Source organism: Pseudophryne corroboree, chromosome 11, assembly GCF_028390025.1.
Source record: "Pseudophryne corroboree isolate aPseCor3 chromosome 11, aPseCor3.hap2, whole genome shotgun sequence".
In the NCBI taxonomy this organism is placed as follows: Eukaryota; Metazoa; Chordata; class Amphibia; order Anura; family Myobatrachidae; genus Pseudophryne; species Pseudophryne corroboree.
The window spans coordinates 22,711,668-22,733,515 of NC_086454.1; the positions used below are offsets into that span (position 1 = coordinate 22,711,668).

Here is a 21,848-nt window from a genome sequence, read left to right on the forward strand (position 1 = left end):
GCGAACTTGGAATCAGTCCTAAGTATATCTCAAGTTTATGTTCTCTGGATCTTCCCAGCGGCGGCAGCGCTTTGTTGTTTTAAGTTTGCCTTTTATATGGTTTCCCCATTTAATTAATATACAGAAGTGGTTTGTGTTCTCGCGTGCAATAAAATCCTAGCCGGCCGCAAGAGCGCTCTCCTCACTCCGAAGAAAATACAACTGTTAGACAAGTAAATCCTGCAAGTATTCTGTTCCTTAACTGACACTGAAAACTAATGGTAATTTCCCCCCGCAGCTGTTCTCTGTTTATTAAACAGGATTACACAAATGTGGCGACGCATCTGGCGCCGTTGGAAGATCGATTCAAAGTGCTTTTGGCATTCTCTAGTCGCGCTGTTTCACTGCGTGCGGAAGTACTTATCACGGTCTTTAATTACAACATTTTTGATTGACAGGGAAGACAGTCAATGAACATCCTACATCAATTACCACAACCAGTACGACAAACAAGTATGACGAGTGCGCGAGTCTCAAGCAAATCGCTGCCATAAAAATTCCGGGCTGCAGTTTCCTTTCGTTCTGTCATTGCGGCTTTTTATGACCAAACTGGGAGCATTTTCTTCCAGAAATAGCCTAAATATCTGCGGCTTTGTTCTTATTGCTCCTCTGGGAGCTCGTCGTGAAACGGTAACAGGGCCAACACTTTGTGTCGCTTCTTTTTTTGTCTGTTGTAACGTGTGCGAGCGCTGCCCCAGTTTCTTTGGAAAATAAAACGACAATGCTCCACAGTGTTGGGTGGAAACCGGCGAGAAGGAAGAACGCACAGCGGTATATAATTATAATACCTGTATTAATCAGGAATAACAAATGGTTGGAAATGCTACTGATATTTTTAACTTCGCTCAATTCAAAATGACCTCATTTCTTTCGGGAGTGATTCATTTATTTTCCTGATTGATGATAATAGGATCTGCAAACATTATTCATTTACCTCTTGTTTTGGGACCCTTACGCACTGACATCAGAATACTGTACATGATATTATTGGAATATCTGTAATGCCAGTAAAAGCATGTACACAGGTTTGGTTGCAGTCATCCCGTATTCAGTGACAGTGGTATTATCAGAGTCTGATGCAGCGGCAGTGGGTCACCAGCCGTATACAGTAGGTCATAAACAAGTGAATGTATTGTACTCTCTGCGGAACTGAGGTTAATGGTTTTGCAGAGAGCTGGTACATTAGTGTAACAAAGTAACAATGGTCCATGTTGACTGTCATGTCAGTCCATTGTACTAAATAAAGATGTAGGAAACTTTACCTAGTACATATCTCTGACAAATGTCCTAAATTTATCTTTGAAAGAAGCCTGTACGTCAATTGTGATCACATTCTTTGTGCAAGTGGAGCTTGGATGTGCGGAGGGGGGGGCTGTAAAGTGGAAACCCATAACTGTTACATGCTTATACTATAATTATTATTTTATATAGCGCCACCATATAAGGCAGAACTGTGCAGAGAATTTTGCCATTGAGTCTCTACAGTATGGCTTTGGAGTTTACATTTTATACTGTACTCCGTACACACAGACACACACTCAGGTCACTGGTTCCCAAACCTGGTTGTCAAGGCAGCAGAACAGTCCAGGTTTTAAGGCTGTCTATTGTTGAGCACAGATGGTTAAATCAAATTGACTGAGGTGCTCAAGCCTGGATATCCTTAAAACCTGGACTGTCAGAGGGCTGAGCCACCACATGGCGAAGCATGTTCTAAGACTGTTACCAATATCAAGATCAGGCGGAAAATGTCCAATACAATATACACAAGTCAAACGCTGGATTTGAACCAGTGACCCTGACATTACTATTTGCAGGGTACATCATTGTGAGCAAGACACTCAACCATTAGGCTACGGAGCCTGCCCATGTCTTTGCACAGCAGAGAGACATTTCTCAATGTGTATTCTGAGACTGGTCCCAATATCAATAGCAGGTGGAAAATGACCAATACTATAAACACAGGTTGAACCAGTGACTCTGACATCACTATCTGAAGTGTACATCACTGTGGGAAGGACACGCAACCATTAGGCCACAGAGCCTACCCATGTTTTTGCACAGCAGAGAGACTTTTCTTAAGGTGTAATCTGTGTATTTAGTGTTGATGTTGAACCTTATTAAGATTAATAATAATAATAATAAACACAGTGCAACATCCAACTGAGGATACAACCATCATCCACAAGCCCAGGGTACTCTAAGCCATGTGGAGACATTTCCAAGGTGCTCACTGAGCCACCACATGGCCAAGCATGTTCTGAGACTGTTACCAATATCAATATCAGGTGGAAAATGACCAATACTATAAACACAGGTCAATCCTGGGCTTCAAACCAGAGACCCTGACATCACTGTCTGCAGGATACATCACTGTGAGCAGGGCACTTAACCATTAGGCCACAGAGCCTGCCCATGTTTTTGCACAGCAGAGAGACTTTTCTCAAGGTGTATTCTGTGTATGTAGTGTTGATGTTGAACTTTATTAAAATTAATAACAATAATAATACTACTAATAATAATAATAATAATAATAAACACAGTGCAACATCTAACTGAGGACACAGCCATCATCCACAAGCCCATGGTACTCTAAGCCATGTGGAAGCATTTCCAAGGTACTCACTGAGCCACCACATGGCGAAGCATGTTCTGAGACTGTTACCAATATCAATATCAGGCGGAAAATGACCAATACTATAAACACAGGTCAATCCTGGGACAGTGAGCCTGAAGTCACAGTCTACAGAGTACATCAGTGTGGCCAGGACACTTAACCATTAGGCTACGGAGCCTGCCCATGTTTTTACACAACAGAGAGACTTTTCTCAAGGTGTATTCTGAGACTGTAACCAATATCAATAGCAGGCGGAAAATGACCAATAATATAAACACAGGTCAAACCCGGGATTCGAACCAGTGACCCTGACATCACTGTCTGTGGGGGTACATCACTGAAGGCAGGACACTTAACCATTAGGCTATGGACCCTGCCCATTTTTCTGCACAGCAGAGAGACTTTTCTCAAGGCATACCTCCCAACATGACCCTCTCCAGGAGGGACAGAATGCTCTTCTCCTGGACTTCTTTTTTAATTTATGATTTCCATCATCTGTGCTGAAACACCTTTCTTATTCATTAACTTGTTCAATACAGGTGACGGCAATCCTAAATTAAGAGAAAAGTCCAGAAGCAGAGCATTGTGTCCCTCCTGGAGAGGGTCATGTTGGGAGGTATGTCAAGGTGCATTCTGTGTGTAGTGTTGATATTGATCTTTAATAAAATTAATAATAATAATAATAATAATAATAATAATAACAAACAAAGCGCAACATCCAACCATCATACACAAGCCCAGGGTACTCTAAGCCAGTGGTTTTCAACCTCAGTCCTCAAATACCCCCAACAGTTCATGTTTTCCAGGTCTCTTCACAGGATTGCAAGTGAAATAATTTGCTCCACCTGTGAATCTTTTATAATGTGTCAGTGAGTAATGAATACACCTGTTCAACTGCTAGGTGACCTGGAAAACATGACCTGTTGGGGGTACTTGAGGACCGCGATTGAGAACCACTGCTCTAAGCTATGTGGGAGCATTTTGAAGGTACTCACTGAGCCACCACATGGCCAAGCATGTTCTGAGACTGTTACCAATATCAATATCAATGACCAATACTATAAACACAAGTTGAACCCGGGATTTGAACCAGTGACCCTGACATCATAATAATAATATTAACAATAAAATAAATAATAACAAAGCTCAACATCCAACTGAGGATACATCCATCATACACAAGCCCAGGGTACTCTAAGCCATGTGGAAGCATTTCCAAGGTTGCCAATCGTTAGCCAGTCTGATCTCTCTGCGCCATCTAATTCTGCTCAGCCTATCCCAGCTTGCCAAGGGATATATGTACCAGTTGCTGGCTCTCAGTTCTCGCCCTTTCATTGTCTAGCTCAGCTCAAGCTGAGGGAAGGTAATTGTGCTCCCTTGCATTCTGTTTCCCTGAAGTTGCAGTTTCTTCCCTAAGTGCTGCTCAGTATTGTTATCCAGCTGTACACCTGTTCACACCTTTCCCTTTGGCTGGACAGGTGATCTCATCAAGCTCCTAACTCCTGGTGCCAGCCAGCACCTGAGATTCCAGCCTGTTCCAGTTCCCTGGATCCGCTCCGGTTTTTCAGAAACTGTCATCCTGTTCGGTGTACAATTTGCATCCAGTCCTGTCATCTCAAGAGTGTTTCCTGGTCTAGATTTACAGTGACCATCCATTCTGAACCTGGTAACCACACTGCTAAGATTAGCCACTCCACTATACTGGACTGCGGTAACAACTAAGGAGAGTGTTGTACATCATTACTGTATCATCCCAGCATACCTCCCTACATGACCCTCTCCAGGAGGGACAGAATGTTCTGCTTCTGGACTTTTCGCTTAATTTATGATTGCTGGCACCTGTTTTTAACAGGTTAATGGATAGGAAAGGTGTTTCAGCACAGGTGATGGCTATCATAAATTAAGAGGGAAGTCCAGGAGCAGAGCATTCTGTCCCTCCTGGAGAGGGTCATGTTGGGAGATATGTCCCAGTGTCAGCCTGGTTACTCTTCACTGCCTTCACTTCACACTCTTCACTGCCTCATATATCGTCCATTCACCAACACCAATACCCTTGGTGGTCTAGTGGTCACGCTCCGGCAATCTCCTGCCAAGACCCGGGTTCGATTCCCGGCCAGGGGATAATATTCGACTTTACCTTTCATGTCTAGAGGTCTCTTCAGGCCTGACAGCTTATTTATACACCTCCAAGTACTTGCACAGACTTTTCCAGACTCTGGATTAACAAACAACTACCAGTCTGACAGTATGAACTGGCCATATGGATCTGGCTGAAGGAATTTGTCTATCACCGGACCTCCTGAATAATACTGCAGTACATCTGGAAGGTTTGGAGTTAACAAGTCGCCAGCTGGCACGATGCATACAAGAAATCTCTACTCACCAAGATGAATTTCTGACTACTGCTACAGGACCAGGGGTTCTTACCCATCCGGTACCATATGCTGCTTCTGTGCCCAGACTTCACCTTCCCACGCCTCATAAAGTTGATGGAAACCACAAGTTATGCCAGCATCTAAAGACATTTTACGTTTATGCCAGGGCACTAAAACCATGGGTCAGCATGTGGTACAGTTCCAGAAGATAGCATCGGAATTACAGTGGAACTCTTTGTAATTCGTAGCTACATTCTGGCATGGACTATCAGAAGAAATCAGAAGAGTGTTGGCAACTCGTGACCATCCTTCCAAGTTTGCAGATCTCATTTCCCTATGCACTAAAATGGATTTACGTCTCAGAGAACGTTCTTGTGAGTAACAATACACTTAAGGTTCATTCAGTATCATCTCCTGTGAACATCACTGCCGGTGAGGAATACATGCACATTGGCAGATGTCCAGAGGAGCATCAGAGGCGACGTCAAACAAATCTGTGTTTGTATTGTGGTGAAGCTGGACATATGATCTCCTCCTATACCAAACAACCGAGAAAACGGTTGCTTCTGATTCCTCAGGAAGCAAAGAGACTAGGAGTATTACATCCCTCTCCCAAACAGTCATACTCTGTGATTCCAGTAAATCTTGTTGTTGCTAACAAACATAATTTCCTGTCTGTTCTCCTGGACTCGTGCTGCTGAGAATTTCATAATGCAAAGTTATGTTACCAAGCACCACATACCCACTGTGACAATGGCTCATCCAGTGTCACTGTCAGCTGTGGATGGCAGTTTGATCCCACATGGATCCATCAACCAGTGTACTTCAGCAGTTGAACGCCAGGTGGGGACATTACAATCTGAAGAAATATATTTTCTGGTCATCCCTAAAGTCACTCATTCCATTGTACTTGTTTTTCCCTTGCTTCAGAAACATAATCCCCTAATAGAGTGGTCCACCATGCACATTTTGTCTTGGGGTAAGAATTGTTCTAGTGTCTGTTAGACACAAGTGGTACCTGTTCGGTCATCTGATACTACCATTGCTGAGAAATTACCAACTCAGTACCACTCGTATATTGAAGTTTTCAGCAAACAAGGGGCTGACACTTTGCCTCCTCATAGAGAATAGGATTACCCCATAGACCTGGTCCCTGGAAAATCACCTCCCAGAGGTCGTACATATCCATTATCTGTACCTGATAATGACCCAGTACATCCAAGAGAACCTGAAGAAAGGGTTTATCCATCCTTCATCATCTCCTGCCGGTGCATGGTTTTCCTTTGTAAAAAAAAAAAAAAAGATGGCAGATTACGACCCTGTATTGACTACAGAGGGCTCAGTGAGATCACTGTCAAAATTCGTTACCCACAGCCATTAATCATGGAGCTCTTTTACAGAACGATAGGGTCAACTATCTTCACAAAACTTGACTTGAGGGGTGCCTACAACCTAATCCGCATTCGCCAGGTTGATGAATGGAAAACAGTGTTTAATATGAGAGATGGGCAGTATGAATATCTGGTCATGCACTTTGGTCTGAGTAATGCCCCAGCAGTGTTTCAACATTTTGTGAATGAGATATTTTGTGACCTTCTGTACCACTCTTTTGTCTACTTAGATGACGTTCTCATATTCTCCAGTGACCTTATTTCACATCGCAACCAAGTAAAAGAGGTCCTCCGAAGACTTTGTGTAAATCACTTGTACTGTAAACTTGAAAAATGTATTTTCAAGGTACCAGATATTCCTTTTCGGCGCCCAAGATGACCTTGTATGGCGCCCAAGATGGCTGCCTCACCTTTTGTATGCTCCTGATCATCTCCATAAAACAGCTTAAATTCACCACAACTGACCTATGAATCATCATAAATATCCAAGGACTTACCTTGAACTTGTACTACTCTACGCGGACATTTCATAAAACCAACGGATTGCATTCCTACGCTGAGATACACACTGGATTGAATCCTGGACTGAATCCTCTGCATATCTCCACTGAGAAATCCTTCAGTTTAGCAGCTGCTGTACTCTGCATTGGACATTACCCAGATAAGGTACTGTGGATTACAACCTATCTTTGGCTACATCCAGCCCCTCATTTAGACATCATCCACCTCTGTTCTCTGAGCAACAAATAACTGACTTATTGCATTAATCTACTAATATCAGTATATTCAGGCTCTGAATTGCTGAAGGCTCACTGTTTAAAATCAGGATCCATTTCCAGGACACGTTATCACTACCCCCACAAAAAAATCTACTTCAAAGGCCTCTCACACTGAGACTTTTCACACCTACACAGTAGGAATTGGCTTCTAACACCTTTCCAAAAGGCTGCCTATCCTAGGATAATTGACTAAATCAGCAGTTATTTTATTTATTACTTGCTTCAAATATACACAATAGGTTATAGCAATAACTTTGTTCATAATACCATTATAATCTTTGATCACATACCGAAATTGGGGGAAAACAAAACACAAAAAGGAAAAAAAAAAAAAAAACAAGAACAAAAAAAGAAAAACCCACTGCTTTCTCTCCCTCTCTCATCATCATATGCAGCTCAAATTTATAGTAATCTGTCATTGATGACCAAATGTATACGTATTGCTCCAGCTTCATTCTTTCACTCCGCCCACCACGTTCTGCAGTTCCTATCACACCATCACAGGCTTCTATTCTCCAATCCCTTGGCATTTTAAAAAGAAAACACAGGCGCATTCGTGGGAAGCGAGCAAGCCGGAAATGTATTTCCCCCGGTAACCATCTAAGTCCTTTGCCCACCTGCTCACCCCCATACTCAAAGAACAATCAAATAGAAGTGATACCCAAAAGACGGCCCTGTGTTTGGAAGGACAGAACTGTCAACTCTCACTTTGTGACCCCCATACCCAGAGCTCCTGCACTTAACATAAAGAAAACTGAAGGCCCTCTGGTATGCCCAATCAGGTCAGTCCTTTGTAATGCCAGATCTATAAGAAACAAGACTGCAACAATTGCTGACCTTATTGAATCTGCAGATCTAGCCTGTATTACAATGACCTGGCTAGATGAAAATGCAGCACCTATATTGGAGGCTGCAGTACCAACAAACTACTCTGTCATAGACAACCCAAGACTGGACCGCAGGGGTGGTGGGGTGGCTATCTGCTTCAAAAAAGAACTTAAACTTAGGGTCCACCCTATTGAAACTACTCGCTCATTTGAGTGCATTGCTGCCCGGAGTTCGACAGGATTAGGTTTCAGAGTACTTCTCATTTACCGGCCACCTGGAGATGGAAAGATATTTCTACAAGAAATTGCAGACACTGTTGCTGGCCTGGTTCTGGAACATCAAAGATGGCTTATCCTCGGGGATTTCAATGCATGGATGGATGATGAGCTCTCACGCCTTGGCCAAGACCTCCTGTGCACAATGAATGGTCTGGGCTTCACACAGGTCATTCCCTCTGCCACACATAAAGTGGTCACACTCTCGACCTTGTCTTTCAGATTGGATTAGAAGTCACTGACCTAAAAATAAACCCAGTCATCTGGTCAGACCACTACTCCCTCTGGTTCTCAGTTGCAACCCCTCAATTAAGATCTCTGCCCGTGGAGTTGACCAGGTATCGTCCAAGGAGGGGTATGACTCCCCAGGCTCTTGCAGCAAATCTGGATCTCTCTGCTATACTGGGTGCCTGTGAAGATCCCTGTTCCCTAGTCCGTTATTATAATAGGGATGTTATGGCTGCAATTGATATTATCGCCCCTGTGCGTTTAAGACCTCGTAAACCACAACGTCAAGCTCCATGGTTCGACAACAGTGTTAGTGAGCTCAAGAAAAGGGGGCGTAGACTGGAAAGACGATGGAGGAAGACTAACCTAGTGGATGACAAAATAAAACTAATAAAGCATAACGAAGAATATCAATCGACAATCACTCGTAAGAAAGCACAGTTCCTGTCAAATGAGATCACAGCAGCAAACAATAGGCCAGCTCAACTTTTCCGCACAGTGGAGATGCTTTGCAAGCCAGCATGCCTGCAGACTGATGAGACCCTCTCCAAGGCAAGATGCAACGAGTTTGCAAACTTCTTTGCAGATAAAATATCCACCATCCGGGCTGGAATCTCCACAGTGCCATCAAAGGAGTGCCAAACTACAAAGCCTGCCAATATAAGCTACCTGCCTTCATGGACCAGCTTTGATCCAGTGGATGTAAAGGACACTGCTGAAATTGCTCGGATTTTGCGTCCCACCACCTGTGATCTGGACCCAGCCTCAACCAAGCTTCTAATAGGTTGTATGGATATAATTGGTCCTGTCTTTACAAAAATTGTTCAATGCTCTTTGCAGACAGGCATTTTCCCTGGACCCCTAAAGGAAGCAATTGTTAGACCGCTTCTTAAAAAACCTAATTTAGATCCCAACTGCATGACCAACTACAGACCGGTATCAAACCTTCCTTTCCTAGGAAAGGTTATTGAGAAAGTCGTTGCAAATCAACTGGAAACCCGCGTGACAACCCATGATATTTATGATCCATTTCAATCAGGATTTAGGAGAAGACATAGCACTGAAACAGCCCTGGTGTGTGTGTTAAATGATCTTTTGATGGCAAAAGACAGGGGTGACTGTTCAATATTAATCCTTCTGGATCTCTCGGCAGCATTTGATACCGTGGACCATGGGCTTCTGATTGAGCGACTGATACATTTCTGTGGTCTGGATGGCACAGTCCTAAGCTGGTTCAAATCATTTCTCACAGGCAGGTCACAGAGAGTATCATCTGGATTATACTCATCACCACCAGTGCCATTGCCATGTGGTGTCCCACAAGGTTCTATACTATCCCCCATGCTTTTTGCAGTATACATGCTCCCATTGGGCGAAATAATCAGGCGCCATGGCCTGGTCTACCACTGCTATGCAGATGATACACAACTGTACTTGTCCTTTGCTCCGGGCACTGATAACCCAATAGCAACCCTAAATGGCTATCTAGCTGAACTACAGGAGTGGATGAGCGCCAGTTGGCTGCGACTGAACCCTGATAAAACAGAGGTCCTTATGATACGACCGCAACATCAAAGGACAAGACTGCAGCATAGCCAACCAACTGGACTTACACTCGGGGATTCAGAATTACAGACCAGTGATCGTGTGCAGAATCTTGGCGTTGTCCTGGATGGTGGCTTGACACTTAAACATCAGATATCAGCCACAATCAAATCCTCATTCTTTCACCTGAGGAACATAGCCAGAATCAAGCACTTAATTCCCTCAGATGATATGCCAAAAGTCATACATGCATTTGTATCATCTCGTTTAGACTACTGTAATGCCCTCTACCTTGGTCTACCAGCAAAAGAATTGCAGCGCTTACAGCTGGTGCAAAACACAGCTGCCAGGCTATTAACCAATCAGCCCCGTTCTAGCCACATAACACCCATCCTCTACTCCCTTCACTGGTTGCCTGTACGATGGCGAATCATCTTCAAGATTGGCTTACTGAGTTTCAAAGCATTACATGACCAAGGCCCAAGGTACCTGAAACAGCTTCTGACCCCATACTGCCCCACTCCATTACTGCGATCTGTAGATGAAGGACTTTTAGCAGTACCTAGAATCTACCGTAATTCATCTGGGGGTCGAGCTTTTAGTCATGCGGCTCCGACTCTATGAAACTCACTTCCCCGCACAGTGCGGGAGGCCCCAACTATAGAATCCTTCAAAAGTAGACTCAAGACTTTTCTGTATACTCAAGCATTTCCATAATGTCCCTTTTAGTATCTTCATGCTTCTGTATTTTATGAAAATGTACTTCATTATTTTCTGTACTATATTATGCTATGTATCTGTTAAGCGCCTTGAGTCCTATTGGAGAAAGAGCGCTATATAAATAAAATTATAATTATTATTATTATTAATATTTTCTTGGATACATCATTTCAGGTGCTGGCCTCAAGATGGATCCTGAAAAAGTTCAAGCGGTACTCTCCTGGTCTGAGCCTAATTCTCTGAAAGTCATTCAGAGATTCCTGAGCTTTGCCAATTATTATTAAGTTTATCAAGGGGTTCTCTACATTAGTAGCTCCTATCTCTGCTTTGACCCGAAAGGGGGCCAATCCAACATAGTGGTCTCTGGAATCAAAAACAGCATTTCAGTTACTGAAACAGTCCTTTATTTCAGCTCCGGAACTCAACCAGCCAGATGTTACTCAACCCTTCATCCTTCAGGTGAACACAACCTCAGAAGGAGTAGGGACAGTTCGTTCACAGAGACTCGAGGACAATCCATCCACATCCCTGTGGATTCTTTTCAAATAAATTTCTGCCTGCTGAGAGGAACTACCCCATTGGCGAGAAAGAACTATTAGCTAATGAATTAGCCTTTGAGGAATGGCGTTATCTGCTGGAGGGAGCTCGCTTTCCAATTTTGGTATTCACAGACCACTAGAATCCTCTTTATCTCAGAACTGCCCAGTGTCTCACACCCAGGCAAGCCAGGTAGGCACTGTTTTTCTCTCAGTTTGATTTTAAAATTTTCTACCATATAGGATCCTGTAACTGTAAGGCTGATGGCTTATCCCGCTCTATGATTCCAGAAGGCGAATCATATGGAGATGAACAGTATTTGCTGCTAAATCCTACTGTATCTGCTTCTACTGATGTGGTCACTCCTCCTCCTGGTAAAACATTTGTCACTCCTGACCTTCGCAGGTGACTTTTACTATGGGCCCATGCGGGAGTTAGAATGACTTTGGAATTTGTCAAAAGATCCTATTGGTGGCCTTCCTTACATTCTGATGTCCAGGCATTCGTGTCATCTTATCCTCAGTGTGCTCAGCATAAGGTCTCTCATCAGTTTCCAGTTGGTCCCTTGCAACCATTATCCATACCATTACAACCTTGGACCCATATTTCAATGGATTTCAATACTGATCTCCCACCCTCCAAAGGATTTACCACTATCTGGGTTGTGGTTGACCGTTTTTCAAAAATGGTACACTTTGTACCTCTGACTGGACTGCCATCAGCTCTCTGAAATATTTCACCTTCATGGATTACCCACAGAGATTGTGTCTGACAGAGGATCCCAATTTGTTGCCCGCTTCTGGCGAGCTCTCTGTTCATCCTTACAGATTAAGTTAAAGTTCTCCACGGCGTATCACCCACAATTTAATGGGCAGACCGAGAGGGTCAATAAGGATTTAGAGACTTTCCTCCATATGTATATATCATTCTCGAAGGATGAAGGGACAGATTTCCTACCATGGGCCGAGTTCGCTCATAACAACTCCTGTCATACTTCCTCTGAGACCACTCCTTTCTACACCATGCATGGGCAGTATCCTCGTGTTCCTGAGTGCCAGTCTCTCCCAGTGTTTGATGTACCAGCTGCCAAAACAACTCTCCAATATTTTGCAAACATCATGTTCATGCCACACTTAAAAACTCTTCGGTACGTTACAAGATTTTTGCCGTTAGAAGGAGGAGGGCTATTTCTCACCTCAAGGTGGGTGATCAAGTTTGGTTATCCACACGCAATATCAGACTCTGAGCACCATCAATGAAATTTGCACCTCGCTTCATCGATGCATTTCCTATCATTAAGGTCATCAATCCAGTGGTTTACCATTTACAACTTCCTTTATCACTTCGAATTCCCAATTCTTTTCATGTGTCACTTCTCAAACCCCTTATACTCAACAGATTTCAGACTTCTGTTCTCAAGGCTCCTCCTATTAAAACTCAGTGAGGGGTAGAATTTGAAGGCGAAAGCATCATTGACTCTCGTTGTCGTTATCAGAATCTCCAATATCTGATCCATTGGAAGAAATACGTTCCTGAGGATAGGTCCTGGGTAAATTTTGAAGATACTCCTTGTCTCATCTCCAACTTTCATACAAAGTACCCGCGAAAACCAAGGAGATGTCCTGAGGCCACTCCTCAAGGGGGGGGGGGGGATTCTGTCACAACCCGGTCCAGTTTGCCCTGCCACTGGGTCACCTACCCCTCCTGCTGCATGAGGACTCACTCCATCACAAGGTACCCATGTCCTCTGTCACTTACAAGACATACAGGCTTCAGTATTTCCCGGACTGCTAGGCCACCAGCCACATCAAAGCCTGACCCTAGAGTACTGCTGTGCCAAGTCCCAATCACCTGACCGTAGTTCAGCCAATTGTTAGCCAGTCTGATCTCTCTGCACCATCTGATTCTGCTCAGCCTATCCCAGCTGGGTATCCGTTCAGATGGTCGACCATGTTATGGTCGACAGTCATTAGGTCGACCACTATTGGTCGACATTGACATGGTCGACATGGACACTTGGTCGACACATGAAAATGGTCGACACATGAAAAGGTCAACATGAGTTTTTTTACTTTTTTTTCTTTTGGGGAACTTTTCCATACTTTACAATCCACATGGACTACGATTGTAACGGTAATCTGTGCCGAGCGAAGCGAAGGCACCATGCCCGAAGCTGCAAGGGGACGCTGTGCACTAATTGGGGTTCCCAGTCACTTTACGCAAAAAACGACACAATAAAGTTAAAAAACCCATGTCGACCTTTTCATGTGTCGACCTTTCATGTGTCGACCATTTTCATGTGTCGACCATGTGTCCATGTCAATGTCGACCAATAGTGGTCGACCTAATGACTGTCGACCATAACATGATCGACCATTCATACCGGAACCTCCCAGCTGGCCTAGGGGTATATATTCTGATTACTGGCTCTCACTCAGTCCTCGCCAGTTCATTGTCTAGCTCAGCTCCAGCTGAGTGAAGTGTGCTCCCTTGCATTCCATTTCTCTGAAGGGCATCGCCTTTAGTAAATGACGTTGAAGGACTAGATTAATAATGACTGGTTTCAGCAGCTAAAGCGCTAGTATTTGGTTGCTCCTCCTGCTTTTCTCTTGAATGATCGTTATCCGTATAGATGAATACACACAAGTTGTACAAAAAAATAAATATTTTTTACTTTTTTCACAAACTCATGCTCACACATGCTGTGGAGTCACACAGCTTATATTTATGTGAACACAGTGGGGGTACAGCAAACACAACTTGTACAAAAAAAAAAGAACAATTGTTTTTACTTTTTGGTAAATGACAACTCACACTGCCGAGTCACTGTGTTTATATTATTTATGTGAATGCAGTGGGGTACGGCCTGTGGAGTCACAGTGCATCACACTTAGACAATAGAGGGATCTAAGTTCCTACACTATAAAAAATAATAAACATTGACTCACTAATTGTCTGCACTGTAATTTAGTTCGGCCAAGGGGGGTAATTCCAAGTTGGAATGACCCCCAATATTAACACCACTAAGGAGCCCAAGGAAACTGGAGTGAACAGAAAGGACATCTTAGCACTGGAGTGGATGGACACTGGACAGATACAGATATGTCCTCATACATTTTGCTGCAGTCCCACCAACCAGCCTCTCTTGGCACGGCAGGTCACGTGAGAATCTTTTAGCGTTAGGCTTCTTTTTTGTTTCTTTTTTGCCGAAAATGTATCTTACTTGCAAAGCAATGTGACTAGGGTGCACACCGACAATGTGCTGATAAATTTGATATGACACTTGTGTATCAGTGTGTGACTGAGCTCCGTATCTGTACACAAAGTGCTACAATGTAGCAGCCACAGCTTTTTTCCAATACAAGTTCCATTGTGCTCTGTATACAGACTCAGTCACACACAATATACAAGTGTAATATATAAAATGAATCAGCACAGTCTCCTCGTGCATCCTAGCTGCATTGCGTTGCATGGGACCTGGAGGCTTACTCACGTCAGGCATCTCGCACTGCATGGCGTATTGAGGCTAGATGTATAAGGATGTATTTGTAGGTCAGCTCACCACTGGAGTGGATGGACACAGTGGACAGACAGATAGTTCAGGTCAGCTCAGTCACTGGAGTGGAAGGGATGCAGTCATGTGACCGACACTTGGGATCCCAGCAGTCACCGCGCTGATGCCGGAATCCCAAATGATCACAATGCCGCCCGATAGAATGCCGACACACATGGTCTATTCCCACTCGTGGGTGTCCACGACACCTATAGAGTGGGAAAAGAACCTGTGGCGAGTGCAGCGAAGGGCTCTGTTGCGCTCGCCCCCCCCTTCCTGGCATTCTGCTGTCGGCATCCCACGGTCAGTATGCTGACTGCCGGGATCCCAAGGGCCGGCAACACATTACCAAAGCGAGTGGATAGACACAGCACGGAGTCGGAACGGGATATGGTCATTAGGTTGACAGTCACTATGTCGACAGTCATTAGGTCGACCACTATTGGTCGACATGCAGTAGGTCAACATGGTCTATAGGTCGACATGTGATAGGTCAACATGAAAAAAGGTCGTCATGAGTTTTTCACAATTTTTTTACATTTTTTTCAACTTTTTCATACTTTACTATCCATGTGGACTACAATTGGGAACGGTAACCTGTGCCGAGCGCAGCGAGGCACCTTGCCCGAAGCACGGCAAGTGAAGCGAGCTATGTGAGGGTACACGGTGCACTAATTGGGGTTCCCGGTCACTCTAGGAAGAAAACAACACCCCCCAAAAAAAACTCATGTCGACCTTTTTTCATGTTGACCTATCACATGTCGACCTATAGACCATGTCGACAATAGTGGTCGACCTAATGACTGTCAACCTAAGTGTGGTCGACCCAGACCCCATTCGAGCACACAACTTTACAGTGCGGTGTGAAATGGTGCCGTGGAGGAGAGACACGTTTGCCGAAGCAAGGTAAGTATACTCAGAGGGGGGCCCGCTCCGCCCTTGCCTCTCGGCATCACTGCCTGCGGTCTATATAAGATACAAAATTTCAACAAAATTAGGGTATGCTACTCTTCTCAGAGCGGCTCAGTCACGCCATAGACCTTAGGTGTATGATTGAGCTTGATATGGCATGTCCCACCAAGGGCGGTATTCAATTCTTTTCACCCCCTTTCACACCCGTTCTGTTTTTTGCTGATGGACGTGGTATCATAATTTCAGCTCGTTACACCTGGGGTAGTGAGGGCGCTCTAACCCTTTACGCAGCTAAACCTGATTACTATGGGTGCGATATGCGCAATAACGGGGATCACTTCAGAAAGGAGATTGGGCGTGATATATCATTTGAATACCACCAATGTCTTCAAATTCTATCCTTCAAGATCAGGGTTAAATATTGTAACTGCAGGGGGTAACTTTCACTTCTCTTCATAGATATTTGGAAATGGCAAATGTAAATGTGATTTATCAGTGTGGGTCCTATAGAGTATAGGGTCCGTAGAAACTTCCCATGGAAAAATAAATGACGCTGCACTTTGAAATCATGCGAATACCTAACGACGCAGAACTGAAGGATGAGTTCGGAAAGCAAAAAATAATATTCAATTACCGAATATGTTGAGCACACCATGGGGGTAATTCAGAGTTGATCGCAGCAGCAAATTTGTTAGCAGTTGGGCAAAACCACGTGCACTGCAGGTGGGGCAGATGTAACATGTGCAGAGAGAGTTAGATTTGGGTGGGGTGTGTTCAAACTGAAATCTAAATTGCAGTGTAAAAATAAAGCAGCCAGTATTTACCCTGCACAGAAACAATATAACCCACCCAAATGTAACTCTCTCTGCACATGTTACATCTGCCCCACCTGCACTGCACATGGTTTTGCCCAACTGCTAACAAATTTGCTGCTGCAATCAACTCTGAATTACCCCTTATATGGTTATATCTACCTTTGGTATATTTGCTGATAAATGGAGATGTTCCCTTACTCATCTACATGTGAGACTCACTGCTAAATCCCTGCTCCAAAATATGTTCCCTATTCATCCGCCAACATTCATAAAAAAAAAAAAAAAACAGATTCCAAGATATGTTCCGAGCTTTAGAAATACATTTGTACGATCTGTATATCCTTTACATTTATAGCGACGTGTCGGTTGTAGTGATATATAATAGTATAAACCTCTTTGTTGTTTTGAAGGAAACGTTTGTCGCGCACATTTCCTCCAGCTGGTTACAGAACATAAGCTCAAATGTCACCGATTACACATTCAGAAATTAAATATTTGCTGTAGCTGTACTTGTAAAATGTGCTGCAGCTTATTTGTTACAGTACAATCATTTAGAGCCACAACAGAGCAGTATGCATCAATTCCAGCACAGGGGGAGGGGTGCTTTAACCAAACTGCAGCTTAGAAGTTAGAACACACATATGAAGAAGCATGCTGTATATATTCCTACTAGGTGCTTCATCGTGCCCTACGGGCGCTCTTCACACCGTCGTACGGGGCTACGCCCCCTTAACCCCTGCACGCCTTTGTGTGGTTGAATATATGTATTATATGGCATATTACCTGCATGCCTACTGTTGCTAGTGGTAAAATTTTGCGCAGGTGCGAAGGTGTTGCGGATGGGGTACGGAGGCGCCGCGGGTGGTGGAGGAGTGATTGCGGGAGTTACCGCGGGTGGGGGACGGGGTCCGAGGGCGGTAGGGGAGGGGTGTGGGTGCCGAGGGTGGGGAAGGGGTGGATGGTGCGGGTGGAGAAGGGAATTATGCGGGGGTTGCTGCGGAGAGGGGGTCTGGAGGCGGTGCGAATAGTGGAGGGGAGGGGGTGTGGCGGGTGGGGGAGGTGCAGGGCTGTTAAGGATGGGGGAGGGGTTCCGAAGGTGCTGTGGGTGGAGAAGGGGCTGGTTGCGGTGGATGGGGGAGGGGGTCGGAGGTGCTGCGGGTGGTGGAGGGGCAGATTTGGGGGTGTGTGGCTGCCATGGGTGGGGGAGGGGGGTGCTGCAGGTGGGGCAGGGGGTGGGGGGGAGAGGGCAGGTGCGGTGGTGTGGCGGAAGGGGGAGGGGTGAGGAGGTGCCGTGGGTGGTGGAGTGGCAGTTGCGGGGGTTGCTGCGGGTGGGGGACGGGGTCCAAGGGCAGTATAGGAGTGGCGGTTGTGGGGGTGCCGAGTGTGGGGTGGGTGACGCGGCTGGGGAAGGGTCGGGTGCGGTGGTTGTAGCGGTGTGGGGGAGGGTGTCTGTAGATGCAATGGGTGGAGGGGGGTTGATATGGGGGAGGGAGTGTGCGGATGGATGAGGGGGTCAAAAGGTGCCGGGGGGGTGCGAATTGGGGAGGGGGTCCGGAGGCAGTGCAAATCAGGGCTGTTTCTAGCCAAATTGGCTCCCAGTGCGAGATTTAAAAATGCGCCCCCCCATGACATTAAAAAAAATGTGCCCCCCCACACACACACCTAGATTTAAAAAAAACGTACGCGCCACCCGGCAAGGGGGTGTGGCCTCATCTCAATGGGTGTGGCCTCGCCTAAAAAGACTACCTCACAATCCAGTTTTTGACCCTGCTCCAACAGATCACGACCACCACAGGAAAAAAAAATTCTACCATATTAAGCCGCACACAGTAATGCCCCCTGCACCATATTATGCCACACACAGCAATGCCCTTGATACATTAAATCCCCACACTATGGCAGGCAAGAGTCCCCATTTCACACATTACGGCAGGTGTCCCCATTTTACACATTGAGAGAGAGAGAGAATACTTACAGAGGCGATTACCGCTCTTCGGCCCACCTCACCAGTCACTCCTCGCGCCGGCTTTTCCCTCTTCATAACTTGGATCCCCCTCTGTTCTCCGCTCGGTGGGGGGGGGGAGTTTCGCGGAGTGACGGGGTTGCGTCGTGACGTAACGACGCAACCGCGTCATTCCGTGAAACTCCGCCCCCTGAGCGGGTTACTCGGGGAGAAATAGGAGGAGGAAGCAGGGAATCACAGTTAGTGCCGCGGCAGCCGCCCAGTGCGGTTGCACTGCTCGCCTGCCCCAAGAAACGGCCCTGGTGCAAATAGTGGAGGGGAGGGGGTGTGGTGGGTGGGGGAGGGGCAGGTGCAGGGCGGTTGGGGATGCGAGAGGGTTTCCGAAGGCACTGCGGGTGAAGAAGGGGCTGGTTGCGGGGGTGCAGAGGATAGGGGAGGGGGTCTGGAGGTGCTGTGGGTGGTGGAGGGGCAGGTGTGGGGGTGCGTGGATGCCACGGGTGGGAGAGGGGGGGTACTGCAGATGGGATAGGGGGTTGGGAGGTGCCGTGTGGGGGGTAAAAGCATGGGTGGTGCTGGTGGGAGAGGGGCAGGTGCGGTGGTGTGGTGGATGGGGGAGGGGGTCAGGAGGTGCCGCGGGTGGTGGAGGGGCAGTTGCGGGGGTTTCTACGGGTGGGGGATGGGGTCCTATACACTGGTCTGTACAGCATGGAAATATACAGACACAGCGACTGCACTCCTGTCCGCACTCACCACTTATGTCTGTGCTGCGCCCCAGCATTCCCGTGGGCCGTCACTTCCCCACACAGCTGCAGTATGCTGGACCGGCCAACACCTCCTCCTCCGCTCCTCGGTGTCTCTATTCACAGAAGGCCCTGAGTCACTTCCTCACACAGCAGCAGCACGTTCAGCTTTGCTGCTGCCGCTGCCTCCTCCGCTCCCCGGCGTCTCCGTCAGGTGGATAGTGGACCGGCATCCCCCGAGCCCGTCACTTCCCCACACAGCTGCAGCGTCCTCTATTCCACCGCCGGAGCCTCCTCCGAACCCAGTGCCACAAAAAGTAAGTGAAGCGGGAGCATGCCGCCTTCCAGTGGCATGCGCCCATAGGAAGCTGGCTAATGGTGGTGCCGGCCCTGATCCCGTGTCACACAGCTGAGCAATCCCCCATGCAGCATGTTGCAGAGAGGGGCGCCTGGAGAGCTGTGCCCCGGGGTAGACCACCGGACAGGGAGAGCGCTGTGTCTCAGTGTCCCGTGGCTGCAGCCATTCTGGGACACCAGAGAAAGTGAACCCTGGGCTGGGTGTTTCTTATCCCTCTCCTATATAATTGGCCAGATCTGTGACTCCGCCCAGCCCTGTGACTCCGCCCAGCCCTGTGACTCCACCCAGCGTTAGGGGGCCAGGCACAGAGTCACATTGGGCTATTATATAGGAGATGATTTAGCAATAAAAGGGGGTGGTTAATTTGCACTTTGTGCAGGGGCATAGTAAGAGAAAAGGGCCCCCTCCTCTCCGGCAGCTAGTAGACTCTGCCAGAGTCTACTGTGGTCTCCGGGAATATGGCGCCCCTGGACACCCCACACCCTGCACCCATTATAGAAATCTAAATGGGTGCAGTGGGCCCACACCGCACACAATGCAACAATTTTTTCAATATTTACCTCTCTGGAGTCCCGTGACAGTGACTCTGAGCACTAAATGGTGCACAGTACTCCTGAAAAATGGAGCCCTGGCCATCTTCCCAGTATTTTGCGCATGCGCAGCAGGGAGAAACACCTGGAAAATGGCTGTCACACCATTTTCCTGGACACCTGTGCACCGCTTAGTGCTCAGTCACTGTCGCTGCCTGCTAGAGAGGAGGGAGCCCAGGTGGAGGCTGCTCACGGCCCCCCTCTCTTAATTTGCCCCTGCTGCCAAGTCTGACCATAGTAGTTGTTCCCTTAGTGCTCCAGGGGCCCATTTAAAATGACACGTTAAAACTTCCTCCTCCTTAGTCAGTGGGGTCACCTTACCGCGCCCATCTACCCCTCATGTTCCTAAACATCTTCAGTCACATACTCCTTTATGTAAGACACACATTTCAAAATACTCTTATACTCTTATAACTAAGGTGTCTGACTGCAATACGGAAGGTCATGGGTTTGAATCCTGGGTATGACAGTATTTTGAAATGTGTGCCTTAAATAATGGAGGATGTGACTGAAGGTCCTGGTGTAACTGCTAAGAAATGTGTTTATTTAAAATTAAGGATAATGTAGCTTAATGCAGGGCCGTAACTACCGTGTTTCCCCGATAATAAGACACTGTCTTATTATTTTTTTTCCAACAAAAAACACCATAGGGCTTATTTTCAGGGTAGGGCTTATTTTAATTAACATTGACAGCAAATTTCAAAAAACAGGTGCCAGCAATTTCAATAAACAGGTGCCAGCAATTTCAATAAACAGGTGCCAGCAATTTCAATAAACAGGTACCGTAAGTGTAAAAAAACAAAAACAAAACCTTTATTCAAAAATGGTCATGTCATCTTCTTCAATAACATCATCATAAGTGTCCATACCCCGAATTCCGGCCTGGATTTCTTGTGCCTCCATTTCCTTCAGGAGAAGTGGACCCAATCTGTCATGTCCAGCAATATAGCTCTCCTTAAATGAGCAGGTCTTGTCCAGGTAGCCTGCTTGTAGTGCATTGGCGACACAGCTGTCAGTAATTTTATCCCATGACTTCTTCACCCAAGTCACGACCTCTTGCAGACGGGGCTTCACAAAGTTTCCACGCTGATTTCTTTCCATTCTATTTTCAATGTAGTCATTGACTTCTATGCGCAAATAGTCCTTGAATGGCTTGTTTATTGCAATATCAAGAGTCTGGAGATAGGCAGTCATTCCTGCGGGAATCATTACTTGATCTATTCTTCTCTCTGCAAGGAAGTTCTTCATGTCTTTAGCGCGGTGAGTGCTGGCTGAATCCCAGACTAGCAGACCTCTTTGGTCACCTCGCAAAACAAGTGGCAGCATTAAATCCAGCCACTTCCTTATAACTGCTTGTGTGCACCAGGCTTTTTCGGTTTCAAGAACGTAAATGCCTGATACACGTTCAATCTTATCTTTCTTGCCCTTACTGATGATTAGAGGTGTGGCTTTCTTTCCATCCAGACGAATTGCCAAAACACAGGTAACCCGTGCACTTTCGTAGCCAGTGGTGGGAATGTAGATTGATGTGGCACCCCAGTGATGAACTGTTGTTTGAGACGCTTGACCCATAAACACTGCAGTTT

At 46.1% G+C, this 21,848-nt stretch overlaps 1 long non-coding RNA gene across 2 annotated transcripts in view; it reads right to left on the reverse strand.

Moving 5' to 3' along the window:
• Positions 1–19,851, reverse strand: part of LOC134969863 (uncharacterized) — a 165,911-nt gene extending 146,060 nt beyond the window's left edge. For both annotated transcript variants that reach the window (XR_010189534.1, XR_010189533.1), the window contains exon 1: positions 19,325–19,851. This is a non-coding gene — a long non-coding RNA (uncharacterized LOC134969863). The remainder of the gene's footprint in view (positions 1–19,324) is intronic.
• Between the last annotated feature and the right edge of the window lie 1,997 nt (positions 19,852–21,848).